Source organism: Rattus norvegicus, chromosome 8 (genome assembly GCF_021556685.1).
Source record: "Rattus norvegicus strain SHRSP/BbbUtx chromosome 8, alternate assembly SHRSP_T2T, whole genome shotgun sequence".
Taxonomy (NCBI): Eukaryota; Metazoa; Chordata; class Mammalia; order Rodentia; family Muridae; genus Rattus; species Rattus norvegicus.
This window is the reverse complement of record NC_141541.1, coordinates 106513144-106530142: the sequence shown is the minus strand read 5'-3', so window position 1 is coordinate 106530142 and position 16999 is coordinate 106513144. Positions and strand designations below refer to the sequence as shown.

Genomic DNA, 16999 nt, shown 5'->3' with positions numbered 1-16999 from the left:
ATGTGATGGTTCTGCCTTTTTACACCTGATAAAAGGCTCGTTTTGCAGATGCAAACATCTGGGGAAGCACTGCATCACGTTGGGGAGAAAAATCGAGAATAGACAGAGGTCCAATAGCAGGCACAGGGTGGGGCAGGACACTACAATCTCTGAGCACAAGGGATGTTTAATGTTTTGTTTTTGTTTTCTTTGCAGTGACAACAATTATGGCCAGCAGGGTACTTGATACGTGTTTTCTCATTCCTGGTTTCTACTTCTGGGCCTTATATAACAAGGAGATGATGCTATTTGGTACATTTACTTCCTTTTCTGGTCTTCTGGTCAACCTGTATCTTGGCTGAATGTGTCTCAGAGGACAGAGCCTTACCTCGAGCCTTGGAGATGGGAGCAGAGAAGTGAACCTTTGTCTGGGATTGATGTATCAGATCCTCCATAGCTGCTAAGGCCAGGTACATTGTTTTTCTGGTTGCACTGGTCTTGGAGCATTAAGCTGATATCCCTGGAAGGTGCTAAAGGACACCACTACATTTTAGAAAAACCCAGGCAGGACTGTACACCTCAGAGGCTGGCCAAGCTTCTGCTGGGCTGTCCATTGGACTCATATCCTTATCAGATCCTCCCCAATTCTTGTCCTACATCAGACATCTGGAAGCAGACTGCAGATCATTGCCCCTCATTAAAACTAGGGCTGGAAAGATGGCTCAGGATTCAGAACAGTTGCTTTTCTTCCAGAGGACCCGAGTTCAGTACCCAGAAACTATATTGAATGGCAAAAAAAAAAAAAAATCAGTCACCAGGCAATCAAGAGGAAGAAGGCACTGTTGTGCTGAAGTTGATGTGTGGGAGAACACAGAGGTGACTCTGGGTACAGAGCGACTCACAAGCTATGCCAGTTCTAGCCAGCTACAAAAGATGAACACACAACTACCTGCCCGGTGAATATTTTCATGCCCCATGGTCTTCTATTTTCCTTCTTGTATGAAAGTCTGCGCCTACCATTTTAGCACAGGATTGTATGGTCACTATGTTAGTGACCTTTCTATTCAAGCCATAGCTCCTGACTGCCAAGCCTGGAGCCTACTCAGCTGGTGTGGGGAGAGCAAATTGGCAGATGAGCCATTACAGGAGTCCCTGCGTCCTCGCCCCTGGCTGTCCCTGATGCTGTAGCAGATGGCCTGTCTCCTCCAGCCCTTCAGAGACACCCCCTTGCAATTACCGCTCCATAGCTGCCATGCACGAAGGTTAGCATCCTGCTTCAAATGTGTGCCTAGAAGATTATGCAACCCTGCTGGCAGGAGAAAGCCGCCACACTTGGTGAGTTTAGCAAGATTAAATGTGTCAACAGTAGGTTTTGAATATGAAATAATGTAAATGTCTCTTTAGTCTCATTTGAATTAAAAAAAAAGTTAGAATTGGTCATGTTCCTTCTAAAACACTGTAGATTGACTGTTGGCCATTCATTTACCACAGAGGGCTTAGGATGGACCACTTGAATGTGAGACACAGGAACCAGACCCAGCTAAATATTCCATCCTGTGAAGAGTCTCTGTTCCAGTAGAGCAGGGCAGGCAATACAACTGGGACTTGGGCATAGCTCAGTGGTAGAGTGTTTGCTCCATGTGCATGAGGTCCTTGGTTCAATACCCAGTACCACCCAGACAAACTAACAACCAGTTCCAACCCCAAATCCTAAGCATGGCGATGACATGCATCCCATAGTATGACAGAAATCAAGAAATATTATAGAACAAATCCAGAACTCAGTTAGCTCCTCTGAGGTCCAGGGAACATGGTGGAAGAGGGATGGAACAGACTGGAAAGGTCAGAGGAGGAGGAGAAGGAGGAGGAGGAGGAGGAGGAGGAGGAGGAGGAGGAGGAAGAGGAGGAGGAGGAGGAGGAGGAAGAGGAGGAGGAGGAGGAGGAGGAGGAGGAGGAGGAGGAGGAGGAGGAGGAGGAGGAGGAGGAGGAGGAGGAGGAGGAATGCTGCAAATCCCTGTCTTCTGGACATGACATGACTGTTGTTTACACAAACACATATCTGGAAGCTATGACTATACACCAAAGACATTGAACAAATGGAAGGAAGGAGGGAAGGAAGGAAGGAGGGAAGGAAGGAAGGAGGGGAAGAATAAATAAAGAAAGAAAGAAAGAAAGAAAGAAAGAAAGAAAGAAAGAAAGAAAGAAAGAAGGGGAAAGAGAGGGAGAGAGAGGGAGAGAAGGAAGGAAGGACACAAAAGTAGAAAACAGTTGGAGACTAGTTGAATGACTAGAGAAAACTCAGAAAGTATGTAGGTATGAACTTACAAGAAGAAAATTAACTGGAGAAAAAGAGTTGGAGTCTGCAGCTGATGATAAATATGAAATCAGGAAGATCTTTAGGGTTTTTTCCTTTTTCCCTCCCTCCCTCTCTCCCTCCCTCCCTTCCTCTCTTCAACAGTACTTGGGATAGGACTCAGGGCCTTGCATCTGTTAGACCCAGGTAAACGCTTTACACTGAACTTGGACTAGTACTTGGTAGGCAAGTCTGGTTGGAGCTGCAGGAACTGCTTAGGGCCTCTCAAGATATCATTGATCTACATAGATGTTCCCATAAGGGATCCTTGGGTGGCCAGATATCCAAGGTTGGGACTGGGGAAAACTGAAAGTCCAAATCCTAGAAAGCACAAGCACGTGAGACATTGTACCTTGTCCCCACACCTGTTCCTGGTAGATTATCACCCCTCACTGCATGTGAGTGAGCTTCTATCTCAGCCCTGCAGTGTGCTCTTGCTGCACAAAGCTGCAGTCTGGTTTCACCTGCTTAGTTTAAACACATTCTTGTCTGAACTCTATCACTGGAGACTTCGCTACCCTCAAAGAACAGAGAAGAGATTCCTCCCAGCTTTTGTGATTTTTCCCTCAACCTTGGGACCTAGAAAAAAGGCAAATAAACATCAATTTCCAGTGTGCCTCTGAGAGTCTCCAGGGAAATTTTTGCTTGGGGATGCTGCAAAGTTGAAACATTCACTTCAAGTGAGATTTGGGCATTCCCTATAGATATTTTTTGTCAGGCTCCTCTGGAACCAGGCATTCAGAGGACAAATGAAACTGGAGCCTCTTGGAGACACACTCTCTATTTAGCTCCTGATCCTGAACACAAGCCTTGTCTCTAGTAGGGTACAAACGCACACCTCATCATCAATATCCCAACTCTTCATACATGGGCACGTTAGTCTTGGGAGGAGTCAAATACACCAATTTCCACATCCTTTACCCTTAAACACATTCCTCCTTTCAAGTGTCCATTTTAGCAAGTGCTTCATCAGCAAGCTGAAAGCATGGTAGGTCACCTCCACATATCCCACAAATTGCCCATCCTTAACCTCTGCACTGTATTCCAAACCTGTTCTCTTCATCTTTGTTCTCATGACCACGGCTCTACCAAGTTCTCATTGTCAGGCCCTTGAATGATGATGGGTTCTTCTCGCTGGTCTCTCTTTTTCTCCTCTATCTTTTGTTGAATGTCCACAATGGAGACTCTAAAATAACACTCATCCAGTTCTATCCCTGTCTGCCTTCAGAGACCTTCAGTGGTTGATTCCTTGGCACAGCCCGCCTGTCTGGTCTGAAGCCTGAAACCTCTGTTCAGTAGAAGGTGGCCTCTTTCTAATTTTCCTTCATCTGAAGGTCTCCTAGCTCATTTCAAGACAGCTCACCCCACATTAAGGAGACAGTACTGACTCCTCCATTTGGAACTAGAGTTCTGTGTTGGCTGTTGGGGTCAAGATTTGATTGTTTTCCTGACTTTCGAAGCTTGTCCTGAATCACAGAGACAGTGATTCCTGACACTTACCAGATTTATTCAATGGCAGAGGATGGCCTCATCTTTGCCCTCTTTAAACAAGGGCTGCAGAGAGGCAACCCCAGCTCAAAGCTCCAGTTCAAGTTCTTTAAATTAGAACCGAGGGCAGGAGACTTTGAAGGCAAAAGGAAAGATTAGGTCACTCTCTCCAGAGTGGCAGCAAGGTGACCTGTTAGATGCCGCCATTTTCTCCATCTTCTCCTTCCATGAAAGCCTACATCAAATGGGCAGGGATCTTCTTTCCCAGCCTTCTTATTGGCCTTCTGAGTAGTTTTTTTTCTTTTGTAATAAATCTTTGCCTCTTGGAATTTGTAAAGTGGTTTCGATTTCCATAATTAATATGTGTTCTCTTCCCTTCCCAGGGGAAATTAATATCTGTGCATCTAGTACCTTGTCTAGGGCCCAGCACTTAGTGTGTGCTAAATATTGCCATTACCAACAACCATTGGTCCATCAAAAACTGAAAGCATAGTTATTGCTTTTTCCCTAAGGCTTCTCAACAGTGCCTGACTCTTGGCTCATTCCCTGGTAGTATCTGTTTCTCTCCACTCCATTCTCTTACAGTGACAGATCACAAATGAAATGAAGCACACACACACACACACACACACACACACACACACACACACACTTTTCAATGCAATGGCCCTGGATTCAAATCCTATATCTGTTGTCAGTTGTTTGTGACCTAGAGTGGGCTGCTTCTTCAACCACATCTTGTGAATGGTATGAATAGTTTTGCTCTCCAGAGGACTGTGAGGAATCCATACTCAATACTAAGGAATTACCTTTCCTTTCTGGGAAACATACATGTTTGGAGGCATAAATGGCCTTAGAAATTCTTTGTGACCTCATCTTTTCATTTCACAGATGGGAAGACTGAGGCTGGGAGAAGGACGTTTTGTACCATTAGATAACATAGTTTCTGACTGGGGGAACCAGAGCCAAGATTAACTCTTTTGAGTCTATGTGAAATTCATATTTCTCCTAGAAGTAAAAGTGATGATAATGGTTGAAAATCAATGTGACTACAAAAGGGTCTAGGCCTTCCCACTGTCAATGTCCCAAACAAAGAAAATCTGGGCAAGGCATGGTTTTCTCCAGATGTCCCCTGACATAAATATAGAACCAACAAAAAATCAGCATATCTGGTTACTGAGATTTAGAGGACTCTTGTCACTGAAGATGGCCTATTCCATGGTATTATCTGATGTGGGTTCAGAAACTCTGGCAGAGTGGCTGTTGGTGTTGCAGGCCAAAGTTAGTGAGGTGCCTCAGACTCTTGGCAGAAACTGAGAAGTAGAGGCTGGGATTTGGGGTTTTAAATTGTTAAGTTTGGGTATTGATTGATGGCATAGGCTCACCTGTCTCAGATACTGAGATACTGGCCAGACCCTACCACTCAATTATCTCAGATACTTCATCTGGTGTTATAGCATTTTAGGACCAAAAATGATGCTTGCCTGGTATCCTGAATCTGCCTCGCAGCCTCCTAAAAGTCCCTTTTCCTTTATGCTCTCAAACTGATTCTGGGTGTTCTTTGCATACAGGTCTCTGTACGATGGTGTGTTCAAGAGCCCAAGCATGGAGTTTTCCTCAGAGAAATAGTAGATTTTAGTTCATCAGCACACAATGACACATGGTAATTCTGGTTAGAAAAAGAATATTTCATTTTCTCAGATTGAACTGCCTGAAAAAAAAATCAGATGACATTAGTGTCACACTATGGCCCACAGGGGATTTAAAAGCTCTTGGTAGAAGGAGCTGGTGATAAAAGTGACAGCAGACCTGTGCCTCACTGCTGGGTTGCTTTTGTGTATAGGTCAGAGTGAGTTTCCACAGATTAGAGAGGAGGGAATGTTTGATTGGAACAAAGAGAACAGTTCAAGCAGTGTTGTGATTTGTAAGGGAGATGCCCTGTAGGCTTGTATTTAAAGGATCAGTTGGCTCCTAGCTAGCGGTAAAGTGATTTGAGAAACTGATGAAACCTTTAGGAGCTACAGCCTTGCTGCAGGAAGTATGTCACTGGGGCGGGCAGGAAGTACGTCACTGGGGGCGAGCAGGAAGTACGTCACTGGGGCAAGCAGGAAGTACGTCACTGGGGGCGGGTGTATAGTCTTGTTCCATCTCTTGTTCTTGCTCAGCTTCCTGTGTGTGGATAGAAACACGATCATTTCAAGCTTTCTGCTCGTGCTGTTATATTTTGCCTTCCTCACCATTATTAAAGGCTCTAGGCCTCTGGTACTGTGAGCTAAAATAAGCCTTCCCTTCTTTTGGGCATTGTTATTTTCTCACAGCAACAGAAAAATAAGCAATACAAACATTGAGGCAAACTCCAAGGAATGAAGCCTGTGAGTGGGAACTGTGGTGCACTTTTCCACGTGTGGTGCAAGTGCTGAAGTGTGTCAGAGAGTGTTGGCAGGAAGGGAAGGTGGAGTGATGGCAGTGATATCACGATTGAGTGATACGTGGGCTAATGTGTTGGGTGGATCTGTTCCTGCACGTGAACCTCAAGACGGTAGGAACTTGTCTTATTTGCTATGGTGTCACAACATCCGGGACAGCTCTGAGCATACAGTAGGACATCCATGGACATTTGTTGGTAAATGATTGTGGTCAAGATGAATTCTGGAGATGTGCTCTTCTCAGAGCAACATAGGCAGGCAGGATCCTGTGGATAATGGTGTGTTTAGTCTCTAATTTGACTTTGTCTTGTGTTTGGGAACAGACTTGACAGAGGCAATTGAAGGCTAGGACCACAAACCTCTGGGTCTGAGCTGAAGATGATAAAGGAGAACACCAAGGCTACCACACTAGTCCTACATGGCAGGAAAGGACCAGTCTCAGAGCACAGTAGGATAGACCTTACAGCTGAGCCTGGCAGAAGTCACAGAAGCATCAAGAAGCCAGAAGGCAACCTCGCTACGGCAAGAAATGAGGCTGGGGCAGTGGTATCTGGGATTGTTAAATATTAAAACTTGACAATAGTTCTGCCATATTCCCTCAACCTTCATTTTGTGGCTCATGACCTTAACTTGACCTATTGTTCCTTGCTCTGACAAAACCAACTTACTTTTGTACTTTGTCACAGAGCCTTGGGGACTTTGGAGATCCCATAGCCTCCTTGCTTCTAGGCACAGCCTATCAGCTTAAAGGTCAGACAGCGCTGCTTTGTCTAGACAGTCTGTATGTTGTAAATGTTGCAAATGCACCTGTTTGTTGTTTTTCCCATGTAAAAACTGGTTCCGATGACTGCCTATAGTTGCCTATAGATCCCGACTCTTGGTCGTGTCCCTGATTAATGTGTTGGAGTACGTGTTCAATAAACCATCAATAACAGACTAAGCTTGGTGTCTGAGTGGTTTGTGTGGCTATTCCTGGACCCCAACACGATGAGCAGTAGAGATGGGGATGAGGTTCTGAAGGGAAGCTTGTGGTGTCGAGGTGGTGCTCTGCAGAGCGGAACTTCCCTGAGTTCCTCTAGACAAGGCAAGAAAAAACGGGGGAAGAGAATTGTCCTAACGGACAAGCCTGAACAGGAAGCTGAGTGGCCATAAACAGGGCACAGGCCAGGGATGCATCTGTAACTTTGGGTGGTCAAAGGGAAGAGTGGAGGTATGAAAAAAGACGATCCCCATATAGGTGGCGTGGATATGTCCTGCTCCCAAGTGGAAGGGCAGGGGACACTGGTAACAGGAAAGAGTCTCCATGTTGCAGAAGACTTGAAAGAACAGGTGAATTGAACGGTTTAATAGATAGAGGTTGGGCTCAGTTAAAATGGAAGGTCAACAAGGACGCATGGGCCTGGAATTATACCTACGTGGATACCAGTCAGTTTTACTGGTGATTCTGGTGAGCCTGAAATAGGAAGTTTTTTCCTTCTGTGTCTCACATATGTTTTCTCTGTCTCCTTGCCCCAGATGTCACCAGGCATCTGCTATATGCCATGGTTGGGAGTAGAAACATGGACTCCGAGAATACACTGCTGTTGTGCTAAATTTGGTGGGTTTGGGGCTGGGGCTGGGATATTCTTGTACATCCTGATTTTCAGATTTTACAAAGCAGGGCCATGATATCCCCTTGAGACAGGATAAATATGACCTCCTCCTGCTTCAGGAGACACACCCACTTGGGGTAGAGAACATAGAAGACAGGAGGACAGCTGTCCCAACAAGACATATCTCCTCAGAGGAGCTGGGCCCCCTCTGTGGGACTGCAAGCCTTTAGGGCAAGCTTTGATTTCTTTGAGTTTAATTTGTGAAAGGAAGGGGCCCCTGACTTTAAGCTTCGATTTCTTCTCTGGAAATCAACAATGGGGGAGGGGGCTCCTCGGCTGGGTTCAGGTTCGGGTATTTTGGGTGACAGGCATACTCTGTGGAGAGATATTTTTGTACTGCCATGTGGTGTTTGCTGTACAGTTTCCTCAGCTGAGATATACTTGACTCTATGGCTTGAAATCTGAGATGGGAAATACAATCTGGATGAATTTTTGACCTAGGGTTCAGTGGGGGGACTTGGTACGATATTCCTGAATATATTGTTCTGGCCATTCCAGGGGCTTCTGGAGGAAACAGCTGAGCCACCCACCCATGCTTTGGTACCAAAGAGAGTATGTCTGGCAATTGCATGTCTGGCAATGGGGAGGATAGAACCTCCGGGCTGGACTCCATCTCTTGAAAGGACCTTGGGTTTGGCATGTTAGCCTAGTCAGACAAGTGGAGAACAGCAGTCGGAATCAGGACAGCTCCCCTCCCCCCCTTAACTGTCTGCTGTCTCTGCAGAGCACAGCCTGCTGGATTAGTCTTCCTAAGCACAGTGGGTGAGTAACACTCAGAAGGCCACAGGGAAGTGGAGAAGGAACACTAATAACACAGTTCACACACAGCCAGCCAAACCATAGGGTGCCTCTTTGTGTTTGAGAGTGAAGCTCCCGCTGGGCAGGCGCTGTGGCGTAGGTGGGTGAATGCAAAGACAGATGTGCGCCTCTTACATATTGTGGGTGGAGCAGAGCTGGGATTCCGGTTCGCCTTTATTCCTCCAGGGGGCGCTTTTGTGCAGCGCATTATCTTGCACAGCTGCTTCAAACACCCGCATCATTCTCTTCAGGGCTGAGAATCTCTACTTCTGGAGTGGGGAACTGTCACCGCTACTCCCTCAGTTCAGTTTTCCAGGGTTTGTGGTCTCAGGTTGAGGGAGGGCAGTGAAGGACATTTCCCTCTTAGGCCTTCCTCAATCAGGAGCATTTGGTCTTAGGGTTATTAGGCATCTGTGAGATCTGACTGAAATATCCTCTGGTCTCTTCTCTTGGTCATGCCTTTGACAACCTGTGTCTGCCACAGTCTTAAGGACAGGGAGAGTGAAAGATGGGTTATCATGTGCCTAAGTCTCGAACACTAATGACGATTCATAATTTTTGTTCCTTAAACAATAACAATATTATATTATTCAAAATTCTTCCCTTTAGGTAGGCTGCCTGTAGATCTCCTCTCTGTTCCCTTTGAGCTGATACCCACGTTCAGCTTATTCCTTGTGCTGCAACAGAACGCCTTCCCTCTACCTTGCTCACAGCTCCTGTGGATCCCACAGACCAGTGCTTCCTAATGCTGTGATCCTTTAATACAGTTCCTCATATTGTGGTGACCCCGAACCATAAAACTGTTTCTGTTGCAACATTGTAACTAATTTTGCTTCTATGAATCATAATGTAAATATCTGTGTTTTCTGATGGTCTTAGGCAATCCCTATGAAAGGGTCATTCCACAACCAAAGGGGTGGTGACCCACAAGTTGAGAACTGCTGCCACAGACCATCTCCTTCCTGCCCTCCCCACAACTTGTTGCTTTGTCCCAGCCCGCAACTCCAGCAGGCATTTCCTGCTAATCCAAGGGCAGCTCTTCCCAGAGCAACAAGTAGGCCTATTGCTCTGAGATCTAGTCCCCTCAGTCTCATCCCGAGCTGTGAGCTGGAAAGCTGCTGTGGTCTCCCTTTCTTCCGTGACCCTCCCCCACCATCCCCAATGGATCACAAAGACCTTCTCCTCCAACCTGCCTTCCTTCAATTCACTCTATTACCTAGCCTCCAACACCAGGAATTATAGGAGGTTACCTGTGAGTACACCAACTAAACAGGCCAGGAAAACAAGCAACACACAGCCAACATGCTCTCCAAAAATCCAGAGTGGAAGCAGAAACCGAGGAACAAAACAACCTGTCTTAGTTAGGGTTTCTAGTGTTGCGACAAAACTCCATGACCAACAGCAAGTTGGGAAGGAAAGGATTTATTGGGCTTACACTTCCACATTCTAGTCTATCAATTGAAGGAAGCCAGAGCAGGAACTCTAGGGCAGGAACCTGAAGGCAGGGGCTGTTGCAGAGGCTATTGAAGAGTGCTACTTACTGCCTTGCTCCATATGGCTTGCTCAGACTGGTTTTTTTTTTTTTTTTATAGAATTCAGGCCCACAAACTCAGGGATGGCATCATCCTTGTTGAGCTGGGCCCTCCCACAACAATCACTAACTAAGAAAATACTCTACAGGCTAATCTTATGGAGGCATTTTCTTAACTGAGGTTCCCTCCTCTCAAACAACTATATTTTGTGTCAAGTTGACATAAGTCTAGCCAATTTACCACCCAACAAAGACCAATCCAGACATCAACATCTATACCTATGTAATCATCCCAAACTCAGATGCCTACACGCCAGCATAAAAACACAATAACAGCCAGGACAATATGTCTCCAACAGAGCCCAGCTATTCTATCACAGCAGGTAGGCCCTGATTATTCCAACCTAGCTGAAACACAATAACAAAACGGAACAAGAAAATAAACAAAACAATTTAAATCAGGTATATGAATGTGATAGAGGTCCTAAAAGAGATTTAAAAATCCATTTTAAAAAATCTAGGAAAACACAGTACCAGGAAAGGGGAGAGAAAATACCTTAAAGAAAGCCAAGAAAACACAAACAGTGGAAGGAAATGAATAAAACCACCCAAGACCTGAAGATGGAAATCTAGAATAAAGAATACAAACCGAGGGAATCTGGAAATGAAAAGATTAGGAATTAGAGCAGAAACTAAAGAGGAAAGCTTCACCAACAGAATACAAGGGATGAAAGAGAAAATCTTAGGCATTAGATATGATAGAAGAAATGAATACATTGATTTAAAAATGCTAAATGGACCACCACCACCACCACAATCATCACAACTACCACACCACCAACAACAACAACAACAAAAAAAACAGGAATTGACAATCATTGATCATTGATAATCTCTCCATAACAATGGTCTTAATTCCCCAATAAAAAGACACAGACTAACGGAATAGATGTGAAAACAGGATCCGTCCTACTGCTGCATTCAAGAAACACACCTCAATATTGAGGATCAACGTATCAGGGTTAAGAGGTGGAAAAAAAGATATTCCAAGCAAGTGGACTTTAAAAGCAAACTTCTACATCTATTTTCATACATAACAAAATAGACTTCAAACCAAAACTGATCAAAAGAGATGGTAAGGACTCTATATACTCATCAAAGGAAAAATCCACTAAAACAATATTTCAATTCTTAACATCTATGCTCCAAACACAAGGGCACCTATTTTTGTAAAAGAAACAGGACCATCCTTTAAATCACATATTGACCCTCACGCACTGACAGTTGGAGACTTCAACACCCCTCTCTCATCAGTGGACATGTTATCCAGACAAAAATTAAACAGAGAGACACTGGAGGTAACAGATGCTCTAAACTAAATGGGCCTAGATATACCTTCTTCTCAACACCTCACAGAACTTGCTCCAAAATTGACCACGTACTTAGTCACAAAGAAATTTTCAATGTAAATGTAAAGATACAGGAAAATTGAAACAACTTTCTGCACCCTATCAGACCACCACAGATTAAAGCTGGGTACCACCACCAACAGAAACAACAGAAAGCTTAAAAACATACAGAAACTGAACAATTTTCTACCCAATGAAAAATGTGTCAAGACAGAAATAAATGTGTCAATAAAGAAAGAAATGAAAGACTTTTTAGAATTCAATGAAAATAAATACATAGCATACCCAAACTTATGGGACACAATGAAAGTAGTGTTAAGAAGAAAGTTGCTAGCAATAAGTGCCTACACAAAAAGTTGGAGAGATCTTTTACTGGCAATTTACCAGAATGCCTGCAAGCTCTCTAGAGCTTCTCTAGAAAAGAAGTAATCACACCCAAGAAGAGTAGACTGTAAGAAATAAAATGAGGTAACAAAGAGAACAATGTAAAAGAATCAATGAAACAAAGAGCTGATTCTTTGATAAAATCAGTAGGCCAGGCAACCACTTAACCAAACTAACTAAAAGGCAGAGAAAGAATATCAAAATTAACAAAATAAAAAACAAAAAGGGGCACATAAAAGCAAACACAGAGGAAATGCAGATAATTATAAAGACATACATTAGAAACCTGTACTCTAAGTAAAAAATTTAAAAGAAATGGTTAATTTTTCAATAGGTACCAGTTACCAATGTTAAATCAAGATCAGATAAAGAATTTAAATACACCTATAACCCATAGGAAAATAAAAGCAGTCATTAAAATTTTCCCAAGCAAAAAAAGCTAAGGGCTAAATGGTTTACACACAGAATTCTACCAGGGTTTCAAAGAAGGGTTAGCACCAATACTCCTCAAATTATTCCAGAAAATATAAGCAGAAGGAACATTGTTCAATACATTTTATGAGACCATAGTTACACTGATACCCAAACCACATAAGACTCACCAAAGAAAGAGAATTATTGACCAATTTTCCTTATGAACATAGATGCAAAAAGTAATCAATAAAATACTTTCAAATCAAACCCAAGGACACATAAAAAAGAAACATCCACCAAGATCAAGTAGGCTTCATTCCAGAGATGTAGGCATGGTTCAGTATATAAAAATCAGTAAATGTAATCCACCATATTAAAAAAAAAACTGAGGGGTTGGGGATTTAGCTCAGTGGTAGAGTGCTTGCCTAGCAAGCGCAAGGCCCTGGGTTCGGTCCCCAGCTCTGAAAAAAAAAAAAAAAAAAGAAAAAGAAAAAAGAAAAACAAAAACAACTGGAAGAAAAGAAAAAAACCCACATGACTATCTCATTAGATGCAAGGGATATACCTAAACATAATAAAGGCAGTTTATAACAACTTCATAGCCAGTGCTAACTTAAATGGAGAGAAACTCAAAGTAATTCTACTAAACTCAGGAACAATACAAGGTTATCCACTCTTTCCTTATTTATTCAATATAGTACTTGAAGTTTTAGCTAGAGTAATAGAAAACTAAAGGAGATCAAGGGGATACAAATTGTAAAGGAAGAAGTCAAGGTATTGTTATTTGCAGATAATATGATAGTATACAGAAGTGACCCTAAAAATTCCATCAGGGAACAGATACACCGGATAAACACTTTCAGCAAAGTGGCTGGATACAAGGTTAACTATAAAAATAAAATCAGAAGTCCTTCTATATATACAAATGACAAATGGACTGTGAGAGAATTTCGGAAAATAAGACCTTTCACAATATCCCCAAAATAATATAAAATATCTGGGGATAACTAGCCAAGCAAGTTAAAGACTTTTGTGATAAAAACTTCAAGTGTTGGAAGAACAAACTTGAAGAAGATAACAGTAGACACAAGCATTTCCCATGCTTATGTATTGGCAGAATTAACAGAGTAAAAAATGACTTACCTACCAAAAGCCATCTACATATTGAATGCGATGTCCATTAAAATTACAGCACAGTTATTTACAGACCTTGAAATGAGTGAGCACGGGTACTCTCATAAAGAGGGATATAGAGTTGCAATTGGCTCTCTCTTCTAGTCAGCTGAGGCTTCCAGTGGAGGGACTAGGGTGCATTCAACTAAGTTCTTTGAAAAGGGGGCTTATGGAAATCCCTAAACAACCCAAGCTGTTGCTAAGACAAAAGGCTGCTCTCTTCAAACTGACAATGGGGTCCCATTACTGATACCAGCACCCACACAACTCAGTGAGCAGGGTTGAGCTGGTGCCTACATAGAAGCTTTGTCCCTACATTCCAATCTCTTTGTTGCAGAAAGGTAGTCTGCAGGTTATCAAAAGAGAAATGTGGACACCAACCCAGCCATAAAATCTTTGCTCTACAATCTGTAATGCTTGTAGAATATGCCAGGGCAGCAGTAGCACATTATACATGGGAGTAGTCAACCAATAACTGGTTTGATCTAAGGTCCACTCCATGGGAAGGAACTCATGCCCAACACTGGGTAGCTAAAAACCAGAGGCTAGATAGCTCAGAGATCTACAGTAAAACCAAACACTACTTGTCTTTAAAAAATCAATAAACTGATTCCTAAGGATCTCCTTCTCTTCTCGTAGATCAGTACCTTATCCAGTCACCATCAGAAAGGCTTCCTCCAGCAGCAGTTGGGAACGGGTGCAGAGACCCACAGCCAGACTTTATTCAAAGAGAAAGTCTAAATTGGAGGTCTCCATCAAATCCCTCCCCTCAGAGATCAGAGAATCCCAGAGAAGAGGAGGCAGAAAGACTGTAAGAGTCAGAGAGGACAGAGGAACCAGGAGGACAAGACCCTCTGAAAGAACTGAGCAAGGCACATATGAGTGCACAGAGATTGAAGCACCAAATGCAAGATTGACATGGGTCTGCACACACACACACACACACACACACACACACACACACACACACACACTACTAAGCTAATAGTAACTGACTCCTGACTGTGAGGACAAGTGGGCCTCTTCTGACTCTTGGAACTCTATTTCTCCTGTTCGGTTGCCGTGTCCAACTTTGACATGATAGTTTTGATTTCATCTTATTTTATTTTATTTTATTTTATTTTGTAATGTTCTCTTAGAAGCATGTTCTTTTGTAATGAGCAAGAAACAGAGGGAGTCGATCTGGAGGGGAGAGAAGGTGGGGAGGAACTGGGGGGAGTATAGGGAGGGGAAACTATAATGAGGATATAGTGTATGAGAAAAGAGTCTATTTTCAATAAAATCCCATCTGTGTAATGGGGACATATAAAAACTGAAGGAGCCTCGTTAAGAGAAATGAAGGGCTGGGGCGGGGGGAGGGGTAAAGCAAGAGTAATTGATGTAGAATTTAAGTCAAAATATTAGCTCAGCAGAATGGCCAAGCCTGCTCTGCAGAGTTATTCAGCTCTAACAGAATCATGATCAAGAAGGGCTCCCTAATCAAGGACTCAGTGAGGGCATGTAGATTTCATTGAGCTTAAGCAAGCCCAGCCCACACTCAGAGAAAGGAGCTGCTGATTCTCTTTTCCATGTCCAGTTCCTACAAGAACTTGGGAGAACTGGTGTGTCAAGGTGTCCTCTTCCAGCCCCTCCTGTTTGCATAGCTGTGTCCTTGTAGCCCACAGCAACTGCCCAAGAAATCCATGTTTCCCCTGCAAACACTCAGCGCTGTGTCCTTGAAGGTTTCTCTAAGTGTCTGAACTCCCCACTCGTGCAGGCTTGGGAGGGATTCCTGTGCCTCCCCTGGGCTGTGCATTGCTTGGTGCCTGTGGATTCATTCAGGGAATCTTCTGAAAGTGCAGGCTCCTGTCTCTGAACAGTGCCTGGTGCTAGATGGTGCCTGGGACTGAGGGGTCTCCCAGGACACCAAGTCTGGGAAAATCTGGAGAAAGCTAAGCAGTGCTGGTCACCATACTGAATGAACACACATGAGTCTTCTCTCAGTCTAGTGGCTGTAAGCAATGACAATTCCCCACTTGCCAAGATGTCACCCTGTTTTGACATTCCTGCCTCCCCTACTAACCATTTGTAGAATGGAGCTTGGTGGCAATATTGAGTTATAACAGACAAACCAACTCCCCTCTGTGAGTCAGTGGCAGAGGAAACCTCCCAAGCTACTTTTGTCTGCAGAGTCCTGTCTGAAAGGCTGATTTGAGACATCCACCATATGAAGTCACTTTGTTCTCTGAGTTAGACTGGCATCTCTGTTCCCTCCGTACAAAGCCCACAATCCTTTCTCTTGGATTAGATTTATCTTAAACATTTGTAGGCTGGTCAGGGAGCTCCATCATTTCCTCCGTGTCTATTGCTCCCATGGTGTACTAGGGCATTTGGAATTTGGTTTCCTTGAGTGAGTGTTTAGAGGACCCCGGCCTCCTGCCATGGTGCCTACAACCTTATGGAACTTGCCAGTGGTTTGGGTAGGTAGAAGCAGTCTGTGGACATTTACAGTACTGCAAGGGACACTCATGCAGGGGTATATCGGTGCCTATGGACTCGGGAGGGCTAGGTGACGTGCTGATTCCATCAGGCCCAGGACAGAGGCAATCTGTTTGCAATTTCAACTGTGCCAATTGCACTTCCTTTATTTGTATTCTGTGTTGCAGAGCCATTCACGAGAAACACATTTTAAAAATACCATCACTATAAAATTTGTTAAACTGAGTGTAAACCTTTTATCAGCAATATATTCTTTTTCTGTTTTTAACTGAAACATTATTTCACAGCCACCTGGCTCCGGGGTTGGGTCACAAGCTAATAACGACTCTACCTTGAATTGAACCAGGCTGCTGTATGTTGGGGGTTGGGCCGTGGCAGGTCTCCCATCCCCATGGCCACAGCAGAAAGCCCTGCATCTTCATTACGGAGCTTTCTTCTCCAGTTTATCTTGTGTCATCAAGTATGATCGAAGGACCAGGGGGGCTGTGTTCCTTGGAAGGAGATTTCAGCCACAAAAATACTTGGCTTAATAGTCTTGGGTGAGCTCTGTGCCTTTCACATGGGGGCATTGCTCTGCACAGATGCTACCTGAGCAAGAAGAGTGTTGTTGAGAAAAGAGCTGTCTTGGGAATGGAGCAGATGATCCTTAGCTTTTCAACTGCAGCTCCCTGGAGTGTAAATGGCTTCTCGCCTCCAATTTTTCAGAGATCGTGCTTTGCAGGTTAGAGTTTCTACGTTGAGGATTCAGGACTGGGTGTGTCTGTTGGTAGGCACATCGGCCAGAGTGGGCTTCGGGGGTTACTTGAGAAGTAACTCAAAAAACCCAGGGGGCTGGAGAAATAGCTCAGCAGTTAAGAGCACTGACTGCTCTTCCAGAGGTCCTGAGTTCAATTCCCAGCAACCACATGGTGGCT

The 16999-nt window shown here is 43.9% G+C and overlaps 1 long non-coding RNA gene across 1 annotated transcript; it reads left to right on the top strand.

Moving 5' to 3' along the window:
• The first annotated feature begins 926 nt into the window (after positions 1 to 926).
• On the top strand, positions 927 to 7179 carry LOC148004308 (uncharacterized). Its single transcript, XR_015628229.1, has 2 exons — positions 927 to 1314; positions 6570 to 7179. It is a non-coding gene; the product is annotated as an uncharacterized LOC148004308 (long non-coding RNA).
• The last annotated feature ends 9820 nt before the right edge of the window (positions 7180 to 16999 follow it).